Below are 15907 nucleotides of genomic sequence, written 5' to 3'. Positions count from 1 at the left end.
GACAGGTTGATATTTTATTAAATTCCACACCCCTGTTTTTGGGGTGTATTGTAAGGTGACCTGATGAGCTGTGGAGTGTGCTGTGAAGGAAATTTAGACAAGCATTTACAATGCAATGGTCTCTGCATTGGTAAAGTTAGAGCTATTGGCATTGCTCATGACATTATTTTTGCTTGTTTTTGTTTTTAAAACATTTAAAGAAACGGCATTGTCATGAGCAATGCCAATAGCTCTAACTTTTAACAATGGCGAGACCGTTGCATTGTAAATGCTGGTTTTGTAATACGGGTTGTATATGGTCACTGACTTGCATTGTAATAACTTAGATTTTAAGTGGTAGGTAGTACACAAAGGTGGCGTTCAGTCTGGGTTTTTAGAACACTTACATTGCATTAGTTGATGGTATAAAGTATACCCGATTTTAAATCACAAAATGTATTGTTTTTACGCCACATTGACAATCTTAACAGCCAATCTAACAGCCGCATTGTTGATCGTTCTTTATGCCGTTAGTGTTGACAGTATCTGTTTATTCAGTGCAAGGTGCCTTTGCAATAATTCTACAATTGGACGTGAAATTGAACGAATGTGATTTCTGATGGTCCAATGGCCGATCTCTATAGAATTAGTAGTACCTCAGGCCATCACATGGCTGTGTTAAAACCTTTCACTGTCCTGGAATAAATGAAAGGCAACCTTGTGTGAACTATTTTTTAATCGGAACTCTATCGTGACTTGCTGCTTTAATGCATTGTTATTTGAACGAAAGATGCTTTTTAAAATAAAAATTTTTTGAGATTTGTATTATCGATGAACCGTAGGACTATGAAACTTGTTAGCTCAATAAATGGAAATGCATAGGAAACTAGGCCGCCAAGCTACAGCACCAACTATTCAATAAGAAAACAATCAAACAAGCAAAGTGAAAACTCACGGTCCAAAAGTATGGATATTAATTTAACAGGTAAAAATATAAAACTGCTGTCCGTCAATTATCGTACAAACAAGGACGTCAAGGAAGAAATTATCCATACCCGTTATTCTTTTGTGACCAAGTTCCTGGACAATGAAAACATGCATTACGATCACCTTACTTTAGAACATTCCGCTGCCTCTAGTAAAAGACCTCTAATTTGCTAAGAGTCCATGCATCAAATGTCCACTTTAGTACAATGGTCGAAATATGGTCAATAACGGTGGGGCTTTAGTCACGATTCGTGGTGCAGATGTGACACGTGTAAATTTTGCCTCACCACAAATTAGAGGTTGCGAGAAATCATTAGGTCTCAGCGTTGTATGTCACGGAGATTGTCTTAGACCAACTATGTGTTCTCGGCCGAAATGTAATCTGAAGTTTATAAAACGTAAGGATATTTATAAGCGATGACCAAACAACGTTAAATTAAGACACTCTAGGGAAAAGTGAAAAGCAGGACGACACTCATTGGCACGCAGAGGTTTTAAGTGTATAACAATGACACCTTCCTTTCTCTATAAAGGAAAGTGCTGTTTTATAAATGAAAAATGCAAATGCACATCACCATGAAAAAGATTATGGGATAATGTACAATGATGGGCAGCCTTTCTATGGAGACAGAAGCAACTGATCAACCGCCATAACCTTCCCAAACACCATAGCTCAGCTGCGTAGGCTTTCAAGACGCTGCCTGTTGGTTAGTTGCTAGGTCTCTTGCAAACGCCGTAGCCATAAAAGGGAAGAGGTAGAAAAAAAGGGTGGGTGTAGGCCGATGAATCTGCAGTTTGCATCACACTCATTAGAAAACGAACAGTGTACACAAGTGATGCATTTCAGAATTATTCAAAGAGCTCTCATTTAGAGGTCCCTATCAAGATTACAACTAATTTTAAGATTTTGTAGCCAGTCAGATGTTTTGTTTCAACCTTGCCATTTAATAGAAAATTAACTTCCAACGTAGTCCAGTAAAATCATAGAATGTTGCACTCTGTTGTAATCGAAAGGAAGCTCTATGGCAGCCGCTTTGAGGATGCGGGCCTCCTGTGCCAATAAAAAAAAATCCAAAAGAGTCATAATCCCCCAAAAGTGCCAGCAGTGCATAAGAATTGGGTGGCGACTAGATCTGAACGTCTAAAAGAGTTTCAAAACGGCAGTTGGAGAGTCCTGGGCAAAGACCCTAGCCGCACCGTGCTTGTTGGAAGAGCTAATTAGCTGCTTGGGTGAACCGTCACCTGCCCACCCGTGAGCGAACAAACACAAAGAAGTTACCATTCTGGCTGAGGACCGCCTCCCCCGAGGTGCGCTCGCCCAGCACGGCCAGAGGCCCTTCAAAAGCCGCCATGTCCAGAATCCGAAAAGAAAGGAAGGGAGGACCCGGTAGGTTGAGCAGAGCACGCGCCGAGGAAGGGTTGCGACGTTTCAGGAGGAAGTGACGCAAACACGATAAATCTTGCCCTACGGCCTATCGACGTGATAGAAACTAGGCTCTCTCGAAGGGTTAATCCTTAGCAACGACAAAAAAGTCACGTGACTAGGTCGTATCCTGCTCTGAGTCAGTGCCTAGTACTTTATAGAACTAAACGGACGGCTGTAAAAAGGTAGAATAAGCCTATCAAAATTGTTGCCAGTTGCGCATGTTATTCAAACCGAGACCCATAGCATCCGGGAACATGCGCCGACTGGCAGGGGCATACCAACCGTCCTTCACGAACCTCAGCGAAGAGTTGCCACCACATAAAGCGCCAGGGAAGGGAAGGACTGCAGCATTCAATAGTGGAAACAGAGTACCACGAATGTGTGTAACGCTGCGGCCGCCTTTCTCCGAGGCGAAGCAGAAATGCCTCGGAGAAAGGCAGCGGCGCTTTCGGATTCGGGGGCGTGTTCTCCTCTTGCCATTGGCTGGAGGAGATAATCAGAAAAGTTGAAAAAAAACACGCCCCCGAATCCGAAAAGGACGGGGCCTGTTCGGAGTGACGAAGCTCTTCTCCAATGGCTGGCCAGCATTCAAGAGGCCAGCCAATGGAGAAGAGGGGAGAAGAGAGGCGGGTTCAAGCCCCTCTTCTCCAAGTCATTAAATCTCGGAGCGAGACTGCGCAAGCGCAGCCTTCGAGCCGAGACCTAAAAAAATGATTGCACTATGTAAAGTCTACATATTATTCAAAACTATATTATAGACTACCTTTTTATCTTAAACCTAAATCAGTTTGTGCACTTTGTGGCAGTCTATCTTCTACAGTGTGTAAATGCTGTATATATTCACAGTGCTTTCTGTCATATGCTGGGACCTATTAACACTAAAAACCTCACTGGTCACTATTTCCCATTGCACCGACCACAATTCAATTCTGTGGCTCTCTGGTCACACACACACACACACACACACATATATATATCTGCAGTGATCACATTAACCAATGGAGGAGGTTTCACAACATAAAAAGTGCACCTCTCACTGATTATTTTACCTTGATTTTTCATTTAAAATAAAGCATTCATTTTTTTATTTAAGGTGTGTTTTATTTTAAATACAGTAACTAGAAGGTCAAAGGCCAACAAAATAGCTACAAAATATTTTTTGTCACCCCTTTGATCCCGCCCCCATACTCACTGACCCAGCCCCTTTGTACTCAGGATCAAAGTCCCCATACTTTTTGCAAATCATAGGTGAACAATGGATACCCATTTCTGGGGCACAACTGATTCATGAGACACAAAGTTGATGGACGGAAAGCAGGACAAATCAAAACATTCACCCCAGTCAAGAGATCTGGGTTAAATCCATCATTCTTTTGCTCACCATGCCACCCCAAATTAGACCCGGCCATATACAAATCAGTCTTGACCCTATGCCTCATGGAAGCAGTCCAGCCAGAACTGCCAAGTCAGGTCCTCCCTGGACCGGAAACAAGCATCCTAGGACCGGTTTCGGGGATTCACCCCTCATCAGCCAGGATAGCTTGAATCCAGAGGCACTGTGAACCCGGGACCCACGTCTGGGCATACCCAGCGCACTTAGGGCGAGAAAGCAAAAGACAGAGTTGATGGACGGAATGCTGAACAAATCAAAACATTCAGCCCCAGTCAAGAACTCTGGGTTAAATCAATCATTCTTTTGCTCGCTATACCACCCCAGGTTAGACCTGGCCATATGCAAATCAGTCTTGACCATGTGCCTCATGGGAGCAGTCGAGCCCAAACTGCCAAGCCAGGTCCTCTCTGGACCGGAAACAAGCATCCTAGGACTGGTTTGGGGGTTTATTTGAACTGAGGTGGCGAAGTGAGCTAAAGAAGGATAATGGATTCAACCCAGATCTGTGACTGGGGGTGAGTGTCTGAAAAGTTTCAGTGCTCCGTCCTTCATCTCCCTGTGTTTGCTTTGTTCGCCCTACGTAGACAGGGTATATCCATACGTGTGTTCCTTGCTCACTTTGCCACTGGATTCAAGCTTGCCTGGCTGATGAAGGGTGTTGCCCAGAAACCAGTCCCAGGATGCTTGTTTCTGGTTCAGAGAAGACCTGGCTAGGCAGTTTGGGCTGGACTGGTCCCAAGAGGCACAGGGTCAAGACCGATTTGCATATGGCTGGATCTGAATGAGGTGGCAAAGTGAGCTAAAGAATGATGATGGATTCAACCCAGATCTGTGACTGGGGGCGAATGTCTAAAAAGTTTCAGCGTTCCGTCAATCATCTCCTTGTGTTTGCATAACTAATACATACCAGGAGAGCATGGCACCATGCCATTACAAAACACCTCAATGGCTGCAGGCAAATGGGAGAAGGTTTATGACAACTATTAAGAAAATACGGATACTTAGTGTAGCATAGGCCGAAATCCGTAAATGGGCAATCTACAGCTGCCTACGTAACTACAAGAACACTTTACAGAGTCACTGAGCTCAAGCTAATTGTATATTTGGCCAGACTGTCACAGATTCTCTTCCTCAGTTAGTCAGACATGATATAAAATAGGGTCAATCAGCAATGGAGGACAATAAACAACCAATATGTTAGCCTAAAGAGGTATGCCCATCCGGCCAAAATGAAGGGGTGATAAAGTGCTTTTAAAGGACCAATAATAACCAGGTGGAAAGTTAAATTCGCCTTTTGATTGTGGGCAATGAACCGAGAAAGACATGATAAAATACAAGTTAAATGGTCACCTGACGTGTTATTAGAGATGGCTTGACAAAGTAATCGTCTACAAGACGGACTATTATCAATTCTTTAATATGCACATAGATTGAATTGTGGCTCACTAAAGCGTATTGCTTTCTCCCTTCATACGATTTTCTGATTCGTGCATCCTGCCTCCTACGGAACGGTTAAATTAACATGGATGGGGACCATTTTACATCTAAGAAATGCACATCACACATTTCCACAACTATCACCATAGTCTCCACTATAACAGTCACCAGCATTACAACCACAGCACATTATACATGCGTGTTTGCACGGTTTGTCACATGCAAGCCAGACCCACTGGCTATGAAAAGCTTGCCTTTCAAGAGGATGATTCCCATCCGCCATAACCCGTGGTTGCAGATTATGATTAGATTCGGTCAGGGTAGGAACAAAGTAACTGCCACCCTACACCAACAAAAGCAAGTCTATTCTCGTCTCATCAACTCAAATACCCGTAGATGCAGCCCCGAACACTCAGTCAAATCAACCAACACTCCGCGCTCCACTTCGGGCACTGGGTCCGTGTAAACGGGAAAATACACTGCTACTGCATTGATGTTAAGGTGAGGAAAAACATACAAGAGGGTACCCCAATACAGGTCAGTCCTTAAAATAGCTTAACCAATCATTTCACAAATTTCACTTCACCGATTCGCGGAACTATTGCTGTGGTTTCATTCGTCGGGCTTGTTAGGGCATTTTATCAATGGAAATTGCGGCTTTTTTTGTACTTTGAGACTACGAACTGTTCTACCTCTCTGGTCGCCCGCCACCGACCACAGTCAGGCGCGCTGACGTCAGGCGTCTGCAACAATGACGATCAAGTGAACTGTACATCAGCAAGTTTAGATACGCCAACCCATTGTTTACAGCAGGACCCAGAATGGCCGAGGCAAGCTAGACCTCAGCGGGAGAAGCCCTTCGGGGAACAGTCTACACAGTCGAAAGAAGATACTTACCAGCTCTTCGGCCGCGAGGCCAAGCGGAAGTGGCTCGGAGAAGTCCGTTCTTGTTCCGTGGAAATTCCCTCTACACAGCTTCTACGCAGCTTCCACTCAGTCTTCCCTGCACCGGAAGAAAATGGCCGTTCGACAGTGTGGCATGCGGCATAAGTACGACAATAGGAAGCCACGCCCACTGGCTGGTGCTACGGGCTGGCCTGTGACAAAATAGTTTTAGCGATCGTGTTTCCGTGTTTGTATGTTCTTCCTGTTCCTTTCTTCCGTCATGGTACGGAAGGGCAGCTCTACAAATGCAGGAATGTATTCGATCTCCGTGCAAACCTTTCTTAGCCCAGGGATCGGAATTTATAAATTCTATGACTGGATCGGAGGCGAGGATTATGCATTTCTTACTTCACTTTTTATTACAGCAGTTTCAAAGGCTAAAAGGGAAAATAGGCACTACATATCCCATGAGCTATAGGGAATAATGTCAATGACCAATCCCAAAAGTAGTATGTACACTATATATATTTTTTTTGTGTGTGATTTTTTCGTGAGTTGTTGGATATTATTAGCATAGTTGACATTGCGGTGTTTGCAGATATATTTTATTGCTGGTATATTGTAATAGATCCACGCGGGCAGTAGATTTCATCCCGAACCTTAGTCTTTATTCAAAGCGGGTCCGCTAGGTGGCGCTGCTTTGCACCGCCTGACGGTTCCTGAGCGTGTCGCGACCTGACAGGGCAGCGTGCTGCGCCCTTTTGATTGGTTAGAGGCGTGTTATGGAAATATGTAGCAGGTAACCCCATTGGGCATCCTTGACTACTTTTTTTCTCTCCAACCCTGGCTGACAATTCCACGGCGGTTGGTTTCCGTTTTCTCGGCCTCCCGGCCGTTGTTTCATGTCCCACCAAGTCCTTGTGGCATCACTTCTGGAGCACCTGCGAAGGGGCTGCCCCATAAGAGTTTTACTGGGCGAATTTATTACACATTTTTTGCTCTGTCCCTCCCTAACATGGAATCTTATATGGACCATGGTGATATTCCAAATCTTGCATTAGATAAGGAATGGTCTCCTTAACCTTGCTTTCTCGCAAGCCGGTTCTAGGGCACTTGCACCCCTGCAGGAAGAAGTTGACAAGTTATTGCACAAGGTAACTTAGGGTTCTGGGAACTACTATGCAGCAGGGGCAGAGCCAACGGGATGTTGCGCCTGAGGCATCTGTATACCAGAAGTAGTGGGGCGAAGCACGGCCAGTTTAAAGCCAGGAACCTCCAGCAGGATGCTGATTGGCGTTTCAGTGTTTTCGTGCTGCAGCTTCCTTTTGTCAGTTAATTCAACTGTTTCTTCTGGGTCACTGCACAGTGCGTCAGCGTCTTTGTCGGTCTCTCATCGGGTCTTCCTTTAAAGCGGTATTCTTTTGGTGTTCCGTAATTCTATGTCAGGACAGGAGGCTCCGATTATGCTTTCTCATTTCTTTACTAGAAATGCTCAGCAGCCAATAAAAACACAGTATATGTAATGAAAAAACTACAATACCCATAAACACAAGGGTATGACGTATATAACCATAGAGTCCACAGTATAAAAGGTAATATTGGAAGTACAACATCCTCTTTATTTGCTGCTCCGCAGCCAGTTAAGTGCTTCTTTCTTTTTCTAATGCATTTCCTGTGACTAATTGTATGCATGCTTGCTACTGTTGCATATTGCTTCCAGGCTTTCATTTGTGGCGTTCGAAGTGGGGTGTTTACATCTCCATGGTTACTTTACCGGCACGCATTGTGGTTTTTTTTCATTCCGCTCGCCGCGCTTGCCTTAACGTGCGGGGAGCGTGTGGTTTCACCTCCCGGGGGCGGGCGCTTCGCGCCCGTGTCTTTGTTTTGTGGAGAGGGAGACAGGGGCTTGGAGGCTCGCACTAGCGCTGCGAGTGCTCCGTATTTTTGAAATACCAGGCGGTTGTTACCGCGCATGCGCGACGGCCATATTTGTTTACAAAATCAGGTGTTTCTCGCCTGTCAGACCGGTTGCTTCGCGCCGAGAGCCCACAGCCTGAGTATTTGCCCCATTTTACGCCCATTTGATATTTAAAACGTTTGGGCTGCATAATTCAGCATAGGCATTGCCTAGAGTGCTAGATTTTTCTGACAGCAAGCCCTCCCTCCACATTTGAACTTATTTGGTTAAGTGTTCAGATTTCTAATCTACACTTTGGCTTGCTGTGGGGTTTTTTCACTCCCCCTGCATTGCGCCTTTGGCCACTATTGATTTTTAGTCATTCCTGTGGGCATTGAATATTGTTACACTCTGTGTCAGTATGGCGGAATATTATGAGGAGGATGACTATTATTACGAGGAAGATCCTTCTGGCTCTTTGGAGCAGGTTTTGGTGGAGGTGCTCGATCAAGGGGTGCAACACTCCGTGAATAAGGTGCTTGTGCGCGCTATTAATCCTTTGAAGCATCATTTATCGCTTTACGCACAGCAACAGGGTTGGTTACCACCTGCTCGTGCGTCAAAGTCCCCTGTCAACCCTCATAGGTCTGATTTTCAGCGGTTGGCTAAAACACTGTCTTCGGACTCGGCCTCTACTAAGGGGTCGGCTGGGACCTCTTTTTCATCCTTCCATGATCCTGATGCTGACGATGCGCATTCCTCCTCTTCTGAGTTTGAACCACCGCCTCGCAAAAAGGCTCGCAAGGAGCCTTTTGTTGACGCTCCCTCAAATCCTCCCATTCTAACATTTGAACCTTCGGACATTATGCATCCCCATTCTTCTTCTTGGTTGCCTTCTCCAGTGGTGGCGGATTATGTGCAATCACACATTCGCCAGCCTTTTGATAAGGATGTCCGGGCCCGCATGAGATCGGAGTGTCCCCGTCCAGATCTGGCGGACCATTTAGCCGAGACCCCGGAGGTTGACCCTACCATGGTTACCTACCTTAAGAAATACGCCAGAGACCCCAAAAAAGGTTTGGACAGATCTTGGCGCTCCTGCCAGGATAAATTATTGGATTTATTGGGCCCACTCACAAAAATGTTGGATTTGGGTGTTCTGGCTAAGGAGTCATCAGCTCTTGTAAACCCGGATGAACTCACTGAATGGGCTCAGAGGGCCATATGTCAATTGGGCAATGCCAATTGTGCGCTTTCATGTGAACTACGCCGCTCCATCCTTCTCCGCCTGGATCCCAGGCTGGCGGAGCTCTCCTCTTCGTAGGCCGGTCCCTTGGCTCAGGGGCTCTTATTTGGTCAACCATTCCTCAAAGAGCTGTCCAGTTTTGTGGCCACTTTCAGTGGCCTTGACAAGGCCCAAGCCTCGCTGCGGCGGACGTTTCGGCCGGTTTTTGCAAAGGCCGGACGTCTTAGGGGACGTTCGTTCGGCCGAGGATCCCAGCAAAATTCTCAGCGAGGATTTCAGTCCCACGGTGGAGGTGGACAAGATTCCGGCTTTACCACCCGTTCAAACTTCTATCCCTCCCGTAAAGGGAGGGAACAGTTCCGGAAGGGTCGCTTCGGAGGGCAACAAGGAGGTCATCACGACTCCAACACTTCAGGTGAGGCTGATTCCTTTTTCAGAAGTGGTTTTGGGGAGAAGGCTCCAGTTTTTTCTCCACAATTGGCAGTTAATCTCCAGCGATGCTTGGGTTCTCGAAACTGTTCAGGGCTACAAAATAGAATTTTATCAGCCCACGCCTCAATCCCTCCTTCCCACCCCGTTGATTTTTTCTCTTCAGGATCGGGAGATCATTTCATCGGAAATCGCCTCCCTTCTTTCGAAAGGGGCTATTCTTCAGACTACCCGTCATCCTCGAGGATTTGTGAGTTCGGTGTTTCTGGTTCCGAAACGAGGGGGCGGTTCCCGCCTGGTCCTCAATCTAAAAGAATTCAACGGCGGAGTGGTTTACCGACATTTCAAGATGGAAGGGATCCATCTTTTGCGAGATCTTCTCCGAGCGGGAGATTGGATGGTTAGTCTAGATCTCAAGGACGCCTATTTGTCAATCCCAATCTTCGGGCCACATCGGCGGTTTCTCCAGTTCCAGTGGCAAGTGAACTGGTTCGAATACCAAGTCCTCCCGTTCGGCCTCTCGTCGGCACTCTGGTGCTTCACGAAACTTCTGAAGTCAGTGGTGGAACACTCACGCGCTCGTGGTCTCCGCATGATTGTTTATCTGGACGACATTCTGATCATGGCAGATTGTCCTCACAAATTGATCTTGCATCTCGATTGGACGATCGATCTTCTCCAATCTCTGGGATTTCTTGTGAATCCGCAGAAATCTGTCCTCATTCCTTCTCAGGTGATAGACTTTCTCGGCTTCCAGGTCAATTCTCTGACCTGTCAGCTTCTTTTACCCACTCAGAAGATTCGTTACATCAAACGGGAGTTGCTTTCGATTATCTCCAAACGGATTGTGTCATTGAGATCTATAGCTCGTGTAGTCGGTCTTTTAGCGTCTTCAATTCAGGCGATTTTCCCAGCTCCTCTGCATTACAGGGCATTACAACGGTTAAAGATCCGTCATCTCCAGCAGGGTCTTCGCTATTCAGATCAGATTCCTCTTTCAGAGGAGGCGAGGTGCGAGATGCAGTGGTGGCTGGACCACATGGAGGCCTGGAATGGGCGAGCCCTGTTCGGTTCTTCCCCGGAGATAGTGATCGAGTCCGATGCCAGCCTGTGGGGCTGGGGAGCCCGGTGCGGTCCAATTTCAACGGGGGGTCGATGGTCCCCTCAGGAGTTGTCTCTTCACATCAATTGTCTGGAACTCCTGGCCGGGTCCTTTGCGATTCGTTGCTTCACGCCTCTTCGGTCCAACTGTTGCATTCTTCTCCGCATGGACAATGTGTCCGCGGTTCGCTATGTCAACAAGTTGGGCGTTTATGGGATGTATCTATTGTCTTGAAGTTTTTGGACGCCTGGGCTTCCAACTCCTTGCTTTCCCGCAAACAGTTGTCTGCCAAACTGACCATGTTGTTATGCCTTGTCTCTTGCAGACGGGTGTCTGATGTTCGAGCATTAGACTTGGCTGGTCGTTGTTTTACCCCTGAGGGTGTCACTTTTCGACTCTCTCGTCGTACCAAAACGAATACTTAATTGATTTCCTATCCTTCTTTTCCTCTCCATCCCAACCTTTGTGTGGTCCAATGCGTCAAGGATTATGAGGTATGTACTGCTTCTTTACGTTCTGATTTGCAGGGTCAACTGTTGATTGCTTTGCAGAAGCCCTTTCGCCCTGTTACCCCGGCTACTTTAGCTCGTTGGGTTCGCTGGCTTATGTCTGAGGCCGGCATTGATGTGTCCATTTTTGGTGCTCATTCGGCACGGGGAGCTATGGCTTCTAAAGCTTTTTCAATGGGTGTTACTTTGTCTGACTTTATGAAGGCCGCAGATTGGTCTTCTGATTCCATGTTTAAATCTTTTTATTATAAACCTATTGATCATGTGGCCGCAGTAGTGGTGGATAAGCTTTGAACAAGCATAATCGGAGCCTCCTGTCCTGACATAGAATTAAAAATTTGCGAACATACGTGACAAGAATTTTCAATTCTATTAAGGACAAGGAGGCGAGGATTATCCCACCCATTGTGTTTCTTCTGATGTATTTCTTTGCATTTATACTGATGTTTTTGCAAATGTACTATATATTGTCTGATAATTCATTGCTCTCTGATATTTTTTCCCCCCTTTTTATATTTTATTATATATTGGATGGCTTTTATGGCAGTCTGTCTCTTTTCAGGTTCTGACCCGAAGTGATGATGTTACTACTTCTCCTGGCTTCTTCTGCATCCGCTGGCTTTCTGCTACCAGGATCCTGTGGTCTTCCAGTGCTGCGTGTTTTTTCCTTATGGATTCCTGCGGTTATTGATGGTTGTCCCTCCTGTTGGTCATCGTGACTCTTGAACTGTTCCCTTATATTTGAACTGCTCTCCTCACCAAAGAAAGAGGATGTTGTACTTGCCATATTACCTTTTATACTGTGGACTCTATGGTTATATACGTCATACCCTTGTGTTTATGGGTATTGTAGTTTTTTCATTACATATACTGTGTTTTTATTGGCTGCTGAGCATTTCTAGTAAAGAAATGAGAAAGCATAATCCTCGCCTCCTTGTCCTTAATAGAATTGAAAATTCTTGTCACGTATGTTCGCAAATTTTTAATTACTTGTTGTGTCCACTCCTGCTCAGCTTCTATAATTCCTGCAAAAAAGAAAACAAAGACCAACGCACATGTTCAAAGAATAAAACATTTGCTAGCATTTGCGCCAAGAATTTTCAGTTCAATTAGGGACACGGAGATGAGGATTATGCTTTCTCTTTTTTCACTGTGAATTTCAGCAGCCAATGAAAAACTTTAATTATATACGAAAAACGAAATTTCCCATAATGCCATGGTGCATATCCACCAATCACAGTGCCTCTGTTCCTATAACTAGGACCTTCCACATGACAGACCATATCCTCTTTCTTTGTCTCAAAGGGGTACTATACTTAACATACGCTACTGTCATACATCGACAGCTTGTAGGAAAATCCAAGCCAACTTCATTGGAAGTTCAAACGTGAACTAAGACACGAAGTGTCAACTGAGACCCACAACGTGGCGAAGAATCCTCCTCCTTTCTGTTGTGCACCTGAAACAGAAAATCAACCTGTAATAACTGTGAAAAAATACCCATATATAAGGGCGGGTAATAAATTACAACTGTAATGATAATTACATATTTGGCGGGATAATTCTCTCCTCCGTGTCCTTAATAGAATTGAAAATTCTTGGTGCGATTGCTAGCAAAATTTTTATTCGATTACAGGACCAGAGGCTTCGGATTATGCTAGTTTAACTCTTCTCAAGAACAACAGATGCAATATCGCCCACAGGTTTGTAATAAAACTGCTTAAACGTAGAATCAGAAGACCAATCAGCTAATTTCTTTTTTTTTTTATGTTCAAAAGTTGTTTATTGGTTATTTTCATAAAAATTAATACAAATAATAAAACCAAACACAGACAAATTACCAACATGAAATCAATAAAAAGATATAATACATTGATGGGTGAGGTTAAGGTGGTATCATGACATTCTGTGTACTGCGTTCCTAAACCTATGACAAACCCTTTGAGAGGATAAATGAAGGGCTGTAGGGGCCACTTTAAAACTAGTCACATGATATATACTAAACTTCAATACATATCCAAGAAAAAGAATACAATAATACAAATTATACGTTGACAGTATGCATCTTTTACTATAATACAGCAACATTGTTCAAGTACGTCCCTTTTAGGGGAATATTTAGCTGAACCGCCGAGATTTGTGGTTCATGGCAGTTTATGTGATTTGAAGTATAGATCAAGGCTATCCCACATATGTCTGAGGAGGGTTTCCATGGTTAATTTTGGAGAGCAATGTTGTCAGTACCCTTAAGATTGGAGACCAAGTTTAGCCAGCAATTAAAAGACACTTTTTGTGTGTCCTTCCAATTGTTCACGATAATCTTAACCGCTGCTGTCAGGAACAGGTCCAATAGTGCCCTATCCTTATCGGTCAATGAATCTACCCTGAGGAAGCCGAATGTCAGCGTGGAAAGTTCTCTTTTGAGGGAGCATGAGAATAGTTTAGAGGTAAAGTTAAATACCCTGTCCCAAAAAGGTTCCACACATTTTCAGAATATTATCAGATGTGCAAGGTCTCCTGTCTCCTCCTTACAATTCCAGCAGCTAGGGTCTTCACGAATCTTGTGTAAGTGGAGACGGGCTGGTGACCAAAAAGTCTATGTAGGAGCCAGAATTATGTCTGTGAAAGGGCTGGTGACATTTTATTCATGGAGACAGAGCTCCATGTTTTGGTCCAGTCAGCTTCGGAAATCAGGGAAGAGGAGTGTGAATCCCAAAATGATATAAACTTCTTATTGAGGACAGATTGTTTTGGACGGAGTAGTTTGTAGATCCAAGAAACCTGGTAACCCAGCCTATTTTACTTCTCTACGTATTGTCGGAGGGAAGCGGGTGAGGGCAGTAATTTAGCTTTCGTTAGTGCTGCCTTTACTTTTAAAAAGTTATAAAACTCCAGGGAGTCCAGATTATATTTAGACTGTAGTTCTTTGAAAGTAATGGGGTATGCTGAGTCAAACAATTGGTATGGAAAAAAGATACCTCTATCAATCCAGGCCTCCTTATGTAGTGTACTCCCTTTATATAAAATATTATGGTTGTCCCATAGTGAATCAAGATTAGATCGTCGTATGCCGATGTCTAATTTTTATCCAATTTCAGTAAGGCTGATTTTGTGTTCTTAAATATGGATTTTGAGCAGCTGACGTTCGTGAAGTTGGAGGTAAGCAGGGCTGCTGGGGCAAGATTATTAAGCAAGGAAGTTTCAATTTCTAGCCAGATTGGGGTATACTCCGCAGGTGGTACGAGCCAATAGGAGCCCTGTTTAGCTAAGAACCCTGTTTGGTAAAGTTTAAAGTCCGCTAGGTGGTCCCCCCACCCCCCCAAGGGATTTGTCTAATCTGAGTTTTTTCAGACCAATTCTGGCCTTTTTCCCTTGCCATAGAAATTTAGATATAAGGATGTCTAACTTACGGTGAAAGTCCTCAGTCAATAAGAGAGGGAGCATGGTGATTAGGTAGTTCACTAAGGGCGTGATCATCATCTTGATGGTTTCAATTCTACCCTACCACGTGATGAATCTTGGGGACCATGCGTCTAGGAGATCTTTGATTTTCCCCAGGGTGATGGCTTCATTCTGTTGAAGAGACTCTAAAATAGTACCGCCGAATTCTATCCCTAGATATTTGATAAAACCCGGCTGCCATGCAAGGCCTGAGTCTCCCAGTGTCTCCCTGGTGCAGTGAATGTTCAGGGGCTTAACTTCGGATTTGTCTCTGTTTAACTTATAACCCGAGTGGGATGAATAAACTGCTATGGATCGCATCAGGACCTTAATGGAAGAGCTCGGGTCCTCCGTAACAATAAGAATATCATCCGCATAAGCTGCCAGTTTCACCCGAGAGTCCTTAAAACGTACTCCTTTTATTTCGTCATTACGCTTAATATCCTGAATTAGTGGCTCAAGGGCTAGGAGAAAGAGGAAAGGGGAAAGAGGACAACTCTGCCTAGTTCCTTGCTCATGTGTTAAGGCATCAGAGAGGGTTCCATTGATCGCTATGCAGGCAGTAGGTGCTGAATACATAGCCATAACCATGTTGATTTACGAACTACCTAGATTAAAAGACAGCATGCAGTGTCTCAAGAATGACCACAAAACTCTGTCAAACACTTTTTCTGCGTCCAGGGTGATGGCTATAGATGAGTCAGGCTTCATCTTTGCTTGCTCGAGTATGTGACATAATAAGCGAGTGTTATCATTAGACATTCGGTGCTTGAGGAATCCAACTTGGGAGTTACTAATTAACTTTGGAAGAACCCCATTCAGTCTTACTGCTAGAAGTTTTGCATAGATTTTACAGTCCACATTGATCAGTGAGATTGGCCTATAATTTTTAGATAATAGGGGGTCCTTCCCTTCCTTAGGTATGACGATAATATTGGCTTCTTTCATTACATTGGATGTGCGTCCCTCCCTGGCTATGGTATTGAAAACTTTTAACAATGTTGTTTGTAGGGACCCACCGAATGCCTTATAGAAGGAAGCTGAGAAACCGTCTGGGCCTTTGTTACTTTTTAGAGATTTGATAGAGTTAGATAATTCAGTTTCAGAAATGGGTTTCCCTAGCGCTGCACTTTCTGTCTCTGATAGGCTCGGTAGGTTTCATGATTCTAAATATCT

At 44.5% G+C, this 15907-nt stretch overlaps 1 protein-coding gene across 1 annotated transcript in view; it reads right to left on the bottom strand.

Annotated features, from left to right (window-relative positions):
- The window catches only part of LOC146868357 (TAR DNA-binding protein 43-like), a 71398-nt gene extending 65015 nt beyond the window's left edge, over positions 1–6383 (bottom strand). Inside the window, exon 1 of the mRNA XM_085609862.1 lies at positions 6120–6383. The gene's annotated coding sequence lies outside the window, so the exon portion shown is untranslated. The remainder of the gene's footprint in view (positions 1–6119) is intronic.
- Between the last annotated feature and the right edge of the window lie 9524 nt (positions 6384–15907).

Source organism: Triturus cristatus, chromosome 1_2, assembly GCF_964204655.1.
Source record: "Triturus cristatus chromosome 1_2, aTriCri1.1, whole genome shotgun sequence".
NCBI classification, from domain to species: Eukaryota; Metazoa; Chordata; class Amphibia; order Caudata; family Salamandridae; genus Triturus; species Triturus cristatus.
The sequence above is the reverse complement of the archived record's forward strand: the minus strand, read 5'-3'. Positions and strand labels throughout refer to the sequence as shown.